The sequence below is a fragment of the Triticum dicoccoides genome, chromosome 3A (assembly GCF_002162155.2).
Source record: "Triticum dicoccoides isolate Atlit2015 ecotype Zavitan chromosome 3A, WEW_v2.0, whole genome shotgun sequence".
Lineage (NCBI taxonomy): Eukaryota > Viridiplantae > Streptophyta > Magnoliopsida > Poales > Poaceae > Triticum > Triticum dicoccoides.
In genome coordinates this window covers 43,857,576-43,866,509 of record NC_041384.1, presented here as the reverse complement: position 1 = coordinate 43,866,509, position 8,934 = coordinate 43,857,576, and positions in this window count along the sequence as shown.

Genomic DNA, 8,934 nt, shown 5'->3' with positions numbered 1-8,934 from the left:
TATTGGAACTTCCTGGATATTTATTATGGAGGTAAAATGCAGTCTGAAATTGCTATTTAAGAAAATATATACTGTACTTTGAACCTTTTAGAGAAATTTGAATATATACGTTGAACAATTTTCAATACGCATTTAACATTTTTGCGATATGTGTTGAACAAAATTTAATATATGTTGAAAAAATGTGGAAGCACATTGAGCATTTCGCAAAAATACGTTGAACAAAAATTTGGATAGACATTGAACATTTTAAAAAAATACTGTGAACAAAAAATGTCACAATTCAAAAAGTATTCGTGTTTTAAAGAAATCTTCATGAGTTTGAAACAGTACTTCCCAATTTTTTAAATTTGTTCGCATTTAAGAAAAAACAAAGCTGGAAAAGGTTTGTGTTCTGAAAAAATATTTGGAAATTCTAAAAAAAAATCTAAATAGAAATTGTTCACGCTTTTGTATACAACACTACTGATTTTTCATACTGGTTTATTCTACGTAGTAATTGTTTTCAAATTCACGTTAGTTTTGGATTTGACACTATTGTCGGTTGGTTTTTAAGATATGGCTCCGCCTATGTAGGCACCTGCATTCGACTGCCCTAGTGGTTAGCACCATGTGCTTTCCGCAGGGAGGTCCATGGTTTGAATACTCGCTTCACACTTTTATTTCTTGAGATTTTTTTATCAGGAACACCTTGCATTCCAACTTACGGTGGACTGACCAAATCAGCGATCACAACACAGTTTCCCCGTAGCCTGAGAAGTGTGGCTGTATATACTTTACTAATGAAAAAAGCCCATTCATATCATAACAATATAGTTGCCATGTGGGAAGGTACTAAGCGCTTAAAATTCGTGTCTCGGGTTTGAGTTACATTTATGCATTGCTCTTTTTTTAATTAAAACATGTGGCGTAACCTATCGAATTTTCACATGTACTATAGTACATATATTTTATTTTGTAGGAGTTTCAATGAATTTAGAGATGATTTAACTATTTCTATAGTTTAAATGAATTTATGTGTGCTTACTGGAGGTAATGCCATTTCGATGTGCATGTAAGTCAAATAAGGTTTAAACATTTCAATTTTTTAAAAGGAATTACGTTTCATTTTAGCTCATATCCTAGAAATAGACGAATATGTCAAAAGATACTTAGGGATAACTGAAACTTCTATTTGCAACTTATTAGAAAAAATGATAATAATATCCAAATATGGTAGACGATTCTTATCATTGGGCATCGATCAATATTATTGATTCATAAGATGGACACAAAATTTTAGGAGATTTGCACAAATGTTTGCTATACATTGACGTTAAGTTGTCCATTACATAACTATTGTTGTCTTTTCGCAAAAGAAAAAACATATTGTTGGCTACGCATGAAAAGTACTCCCTCCGTTTTTATTTACTTCGCATATTAGAGTTGACTGAAGTCAAACTTTATAAAGTTTGACCAAATTTGTAGAAATGAATATAAATATTTAGCATAACAAATCTATATGATGTGAAAGTACATTCAACAACGAATCTAATGGTATTGATTTGTTATTGTATATGTTAATATTTTTGTCTATAAACTTTGTCAAAGTTTGTAAAACTTGACTTTGACCAAAACTAATATGCGGAGTAAATAAAAATGGAGGGAGTACTATAAAAAATATGGCTCGTTGTATGTAAAAACTTGGCTTGTTGGAACATGGAAGTTTTTTTTTACATACACTGGAACTTAGAGCTTAGTGCTACGTGGTTCAAATCCCAGTTCATTCTCCTTTTTTTAACAAAAAAACTTGGCTCGTTTTATCAAAGAACATATAAGAACAAAAAAAGGCCTAGCGACCTCGGTATATAAGTCCAAGGTCCGTTGTTCGATCCCTCTAGCAGCTTCTCTTTTTAAATTTGTAGATTTTAAGAAAGCATACCGTTTTTCTCTCTGTAAAAAATACTCCCAAAATATAGACCAGAGCAGCCCCACGTTTCCCTACACAGCAGCAGCAACATTAAGTTTTCCTAAAAAAAGGCCCGTCACCTTTTTCTGTAAAAAATAGACCTAGAGCAGCCCAACGTCGGACGACATAGCAAAAGCAGTCCTTTTTTCCCTAAAAACAAGTATCGTTGGACATGCAGCAGGAGCATTTCGTTTTTTCTTAAAAAAAGCACCAGAAGGTCGTTCGTGATGGTTCGAACTACTCAAAAAAGAAACTAAGCCTGACATATGTGGGTCGGACACGCGAGACACATTAGCATGAGCCATTCATGACGGTCTGTTGGTGTACTGCTAGCCGATTCATGACAGTATCTGTGACGGTCCATCATAAGAGTGCCATTGTTGTTGGCCTTGTTCTCGTCTCATTAGTCCGTGACGGATTTCATAACGAACTAGACAAATCCGTCATTGATCATGACGGTTTCTGAGAACGTCACCAGAAATCCGTCACGTATTAAAACATTTCTTGTAGTGACTGGAAGTAGTCTTCGGATCCCCGGATAACTTCCGAAGCGGTGAGTTAATCTTCGATATAGTCCCGTTCCGCAGCAGCTATCATGCACTGCTCGGGCGAACTGCATTTGCGAGATTCAACGCGGTACTGCACTATGCATATCTCAAGCTCAAGATGCCAGGACCTTAGGGGTCATCACAGTCAATGGAAACACAGAGCGCTCTCTCCGCACGGAGGAGCACACTGCGGCCCTCGCAGCAGAAGCGCAAAGCAGCCTCTTAAGGCAATCCACCAGTTCGGCGATTAAAAATCCGAACACCTTCAAGCGCTCCCAGAGTAATCGGCAACGAGGCCGCCTAGCACGTTCCGAGCTCGCATAGAAATGCGGGCCCCACCCTAGTACCATCCAAACGACGAAATCCATGCCAAACGTACATAATTACGCATTAAAAATACCATGGGCACAGATGGGGAGGGGGCACGACTACGGCACGCCCCAAGACGCGGCTCAACTGCACTAGGGGCTTTCCGCTTTGTTATTTTTCTCTCTTTCAGGACTTTAATCTCTGGAAACCCCGTCCGGCAGTACGATTGCCGGACACACGATGCAACAACCAAGGAGGCAGAAAGCTACGTCGCACCACGGAACTCCTAGGTGGTCTCTGATAACGAGTGAAATACTTGCTTTAAATACCATTCCTCAGGTTGCCCTTGGAGGGGACATGTCAAATAGTCCTACTTTTTTCTTATCACACTACTTGTATCATTCTGCTTCGACGCACCTCTTTGAATAAACAATGCATAGCACTAGACTATTACCGCATTCTATATTCATATATATATATATGTTCATTCACAACATTCAGCACCCGTACACTCTGGTACGGCCAATACGCCAGGGGCTTAAGCATACCCCATAATACGGCGTGAGAAGTCCGAACACTTTCGACAGTGCGGCACCCCAAACTTATAGCATTATATGCATCAGCTCCGAATCATGTCTTGGGTCAATAGTTGGGTTTGCCCTGCTCCCATGTTTTGGTACCTTACGTTCCGCTATATCGGCTAAGGTATCACTGGGAGAACTACTGCGATTGTGCCCCGGTTCATTTGGGCTAAGCACCTCAGTAGAGAAAGCTAAAACTGACTGCCATGATAACGCGAGAGCCGGTCGCTGTTCGAGAGGTCTCGAGTCCCTAAAGACTTATGCCGCTTAGGGCGAGGAGTCGGCTTTGTCCGGCTTAGGCGTGTATAGCGCCCCGAATTCGGCCTTCTGAATACTAGGGGCTTCGCCAAAATTTAAAATTATAGACTTCTATGGCTAAGTGAGAGTGATAAAGCATTATAGTCTGATTGTCTTGTTCGTTGAGCTGAGCACCTCCCTCGAAGGACCCAATAATGGGAAAAAGAGTGCTCAGATTTATTCCGAACACCCCAGCACTCGTGGCATGGGGGCAGAAGCCGATGACTGGCCATCTCTCAGATTTGATAAACAGCCGCACAGAAGATAATATTTTAAATTCAAACAAGCGTTGCATAGCGCATACGAACAAATTTTCATAATACAGGATCACACGAGCGAGTTCATTCAAATATTACATCCTTCGCACACTCGTCCGCCACAAGATGGGCACCCTTTAGGACACCCTCATAATACATCAGGATGGCGATGCTCCTTGCCCTGCGGTGGTCCCTCCTTCACCAGCTTCTCGGCGTCCATCTTGGCCTAGTGCACCTTTGCACGGGCAAAAGCCCGGCGGGCACCTTCGATACAGACGAACCGCTTGATGACTTCCAGCCGTGGGCAGGCATCCACAAGCCGCCTCACCAGGCCTAAGTAGTTGTTGGGAAGGGAGTCGCTAGGCCACATCCGGACTATAAGGTCCTTCATGGCCTGTTCGACCGCCTTGTGCAGCTCGACCAGTTGCTTCAGCTGGTCGCTCATAGACATCGGGTGTTCGGTCCCAGTATACTGAGACCAGAACAACTTCTCCGTCGAGCTTCCCTCCTTGGCCTGGTAATACTTCGCGGCATCCGACACGCCGCGGGGCAAATCTGTGAATGCTCCTGAAGATCTCCGGACTTGGATAATTAACAAGTAATTTACTTTCACATGCTTGCTTTGCATATTGAATGCCCTCATCGCCTCAATTTCCTGGAGGGCCTTTTGGGCCTCAGCCTTGGCATGCTTTGTGCTCTCGAGGGCCGCGGCAAGCTCGGACTCTCGCGTCTTCGAGTCAAGCTCCAAAGTCTCGTATTTCTGCACAAGAGCTTGGAGCTCTTGCTGCACCTTGCCCACCCGTGCCTCTTGTTTCTCCCGCTCGGTGCGCTCCTTGGCCGCTTTGTTTTCGACCTCGGACAACACTTGCTTCAGGGTCGTCACTTCGGTCGTGGCCCCTGGCACATTCATGATGATCCTGTCATTTCGTAATCACATTTTCTTTTTTATATAGACAAGGTATTACTTACCTTTGTTCTCCTTGAGCTGCCTCTTGGCAAGACCGAGCTCTTTCTCGGACCACTCGAGGTTTTGCCTCAGTGCAGCGACCTCCGCAATCAGTGCGGCAGAGGTCAGCAGTGAAGCCTGCATACGCATACAGACATACTTATATTAGACTCCTGCGGATATTATTTGATCCTCTATTCGGCTTTTCTTTGTGAACACCAAACAGAGCATCAGGGGCTACTATCTACGCGGTAATATTTTCCTATATTTTAAATACTTATCTCAAAGCCTGTTAGAAGGCTGGCACGGGCTTCAATCAGTCCGCTCTTGACGGACTGAACCTTCTTGATCACCGCACTTATAATAGTGCGGTGCTCTTCGTCGATGGAAGCGCCGCAGAGCGCTCCCAGCAGGTTGTCCGGTGCCTCTGGATGGACAGAGGTCACCGGAATGGACAGCTTGCCCCTCTTGGAAGAGGGCCGCCTACCCGAGTCCGGAACCACTGGAGGTTCCGGCGCGGTGTCCGGCTGAGGGCCAAACTTGGATCCCCTGGGAGCCTTGCTCCCTTTGCTCCTGGAGTCCAGAAGGTCGCCTTGAGGCGCCTCCCGGACTGTCTCCCCCCGGCTCGGTGCCCTTGAGACAATACCTCGGCATTGTCCGTAGGGCAAGGAGAGGAGGCGGTTGGAAGTGTATCACTATTCATGTTCGACGAGTCCAAGGAACCATCCGATGATGATACGTCGATACGGGCTTGGGGCGGACTGCATAATCATATTCGACGTTAGGAGAATCAGTGCAACAAAAGTATGCTATGAGTTACTCTAGTATCCGAATACTTACGACTTTGCCAGGGGCTTGGCCCTGAGCAGCCACTCGTCTTCGTCGTCGGCGGTGGTGGTGGAACAGTCCGGAAGGAGAGTCCTTCCCTTCTTGGACCCTTCGGCCTCCCCGGTTGGGGTGGCCTTCCTTTTCTTGTCTCCCACGGCTGGAGGGGGAGAATCTTCGTCTTCCTTCTCCTCGTTTTCACGAGAGGAGTGCGCCTCAGAGTTATCGGACGATGTGTCTGATACCACCTGGCGCCGGGAACTCTTTCGGGTTCCCATGGCCTTCTTCTTGGTCTTCTCCGGCACCTCATAAGGAGTCGGAGTCCGCATCTCCGTCAGGAGAGCGTCTGCACGGTCTTCGAGCAGAGGGGCTAGACAGTTAATCTGCTCCGATGTCTCCACCCAGTCCTGTCAAAGGCATGGGAGCTCAGACCCCGCACATGGTTAAGCTATGGGAAATAAATACCCTACCAGATGTACATAACTTACCAGATTCGCAAGGCGCTTCGCGCTTAGCCCGCGGTCCTCGGTAAGAGAAGGGGGGACCTCGGCGCCCTTGAACAGCACCTTCCAGACGTCCTTATGCATCGTGTCGAAGAGCTTGTGTACAGCCTGGTGCTGGGATGGGTCGAACTCCCATAAATTGAAAGCCCGTTGTTGACACGGGAGGATCCGGTGGAAGAGCATGACCTGGACTATGTTGACAAGCTTAAGTTTCTTGCTTATCATGTTCCAGATACACTTCTGGAGTCCGTCCAGCTCCACCGATGAGCCCCAGGACAGGCCCTTCTCCTTCCAGGAAGTGAGCCGTGTGGGGATTCCGAATCGAAACTCGGGGGCCGCCACCCAGTTGGTGTCGCGCGGCTCGGTGATGTAGAACCACCCCGATTGCCACCCCTTTATGGTCTCCACGAAGGAGCCCTCGAGCCATGTAACATTGGGCATTTTGCCCACCATGGCTCCGCCGCATTCCGCTTGTTGTCCGCCAACCACCTTCGGCTTGATATTGAAGGTCTTCAGCCACAGGCCGAAGTGGGGCCGGATGAGGAGGAAGGCCTCGCACACGACGATGAACGCCGAGATGTTGAGGATGAAATTCGGGGCCAGATCATGAAAGTCCAGCCCATAATAGAACATAAGGCCGCGGACGAATGAATGGAGGGGAAACCCGGTCTGCAGACGAAGTGGGGGAGGAAAACCACCCTTTCGTGAGGTTCCGGGGTAGGGACGATCTGCCCCGTGGCTGGCAGCCGGTGCGCGATATCCGCGGCTAAGTATCCGGCCTCACGTAGTTTTTTGATGTGTCCCACCGTGATGGAGGAGACCATCCACTTGCCTCCCACTCCGGACATGTTTGAGGAGAGTTGAGGAGAAGGATGTGGACTTGGGCGCTGGAGCTCGAGTGCGCGAAAATGGATGAGCAAGGAGGAAGAAGGTGTGGGTAGAAAAAGATGAAACCTTATCCCTTTATAAGGGCGGACGAAACTATGCGCCCACACCAGCCTGGTGAAACTCGCTTATCTCCCCAAGCGCCGTAATTGATGGCGCAGTTGGGTTACCTACGTCCGTATTGATGGGAATCCTGTAATAAGGGGACACGATCTCTGCTTCGACAAGACGTGACAAGGAAATCGCCTCGCGAAACACGCTGAGATAGGTTATGAAAAACGATTCGAATAAAGACCTGGCTGTGGTGTGATGCCATGCTAGGGGTACGTCAACAGATCAGATTTGTGGAAATATTATTCTCTCTACGGTGGTATGTGGAACTTGTTTTGCAGAGCCGGACACGATCCTCGTGTTCAAGATCTTCTATGAAGTATTAGGAGGAGGAACCCGCCTTGCAATGCCGAAGACAACACTGTGCGCCGGACTCATCGTCATTGAAGCCTGGTTCAGGGGCTACTGAGGGAGTCCTGGATTAGGGGGTCTCCGGACAGCCGGACTATATCCTTTGGCCGGACTATTAGACTATGAAGATACGAGATTGAAGACTTCGTCCCGTGTCTGGATGGGACTCTACTTGGCGTGGAAGGCAAGCTTGGCAATACGGATATGTAGATCTCCTTTCTTGTAACCGACTCTGTGTAACACTAGCCCCCTCCGATGTCTATATAAACCAGAGGGTTTAGTCCGTAGGACAACATACAATCATACCATAGGCTAGCTTCTAGGGTTTAGCCTCTCTGATCTCGTGGTAGATCAACTCTTGTACTACTCATATTATCAAGAATAATCAAGCAGGACGTAGGGTTTTACCTCCATCAAGAGGGCCCGAACCTGGGTAAAACATCGTGTCCCCTGCTTCCTGTTACCATCCGCCTTAGACGCACAGTTCGGGACCCCCTACCCGAGATCCGCCGGTTTTGACACCGACAGTAGGTCTTGCTGTTTTTGGACTGATGCTTGGGTCAACGGCATGACCATTGCGGACATCGCCCCTGCCCTCCTCCCCTTGGCCCCCCGTCGGTGACGCAAGCGCACCGTGGTGGATGGACTCCAGGACCGCCGCTGGATCGCGGACTTGCGTGGCACGCTCACACCCACCGTGTTGGTGGAGTACGTCCATCTTTGGACCAGACTCCGTCACCTTCACCTTTCAGCCTCCCCAGACCTTCTTGTCTGGCGCTGGACTGTGGACGGGAAATACTCCGCAAGATCATGCTACAGTGCCCTCTTTGCCGGCTCCACATCCGCCCCATACTGACGCCTCACCTGGAAGTGTTGGCCCCCCTGCGCGTTAAGATGTTCACCTGGCTGGCCGACCTTGACCGCTGCTGAATTGTCGATAGACTGGCCCGCCACGGTCTCCCCCACAACGACAGATGTGCTCTCTGCGACCAGGACGTCGAGACTTTGCAACATATTATCATCGCCTGCCCCTTCTCCAGGTAGATTTGGCATGACCTCCTGGCTTGGGTGCGCGCCACCGTCCCCCCTCCGTCCGATTCCGAAGAGTTCCTCCCTTGGTGCTCCTCGATGATCATGAGCTGGCACCGCAAGGGGCTTGCCACCCTCGCAACCCTGACGGCTTGGTCTATCTGGAAGCAGCGCAACCGCTGCGTCTTCGACGGCGAGTCCCCCTCCACCTCCCGGCTTCTTGAGCTTATCCAAAACGACGCGCGTTCTTGGGCTAGGGCTGGAGCTCACGGTTTAGCTACGCTCTTGGCATAGGTCCTTAGCCATGTATTCGGGCTGAGCAGCGCGTCATCTCTGCTCCCCGC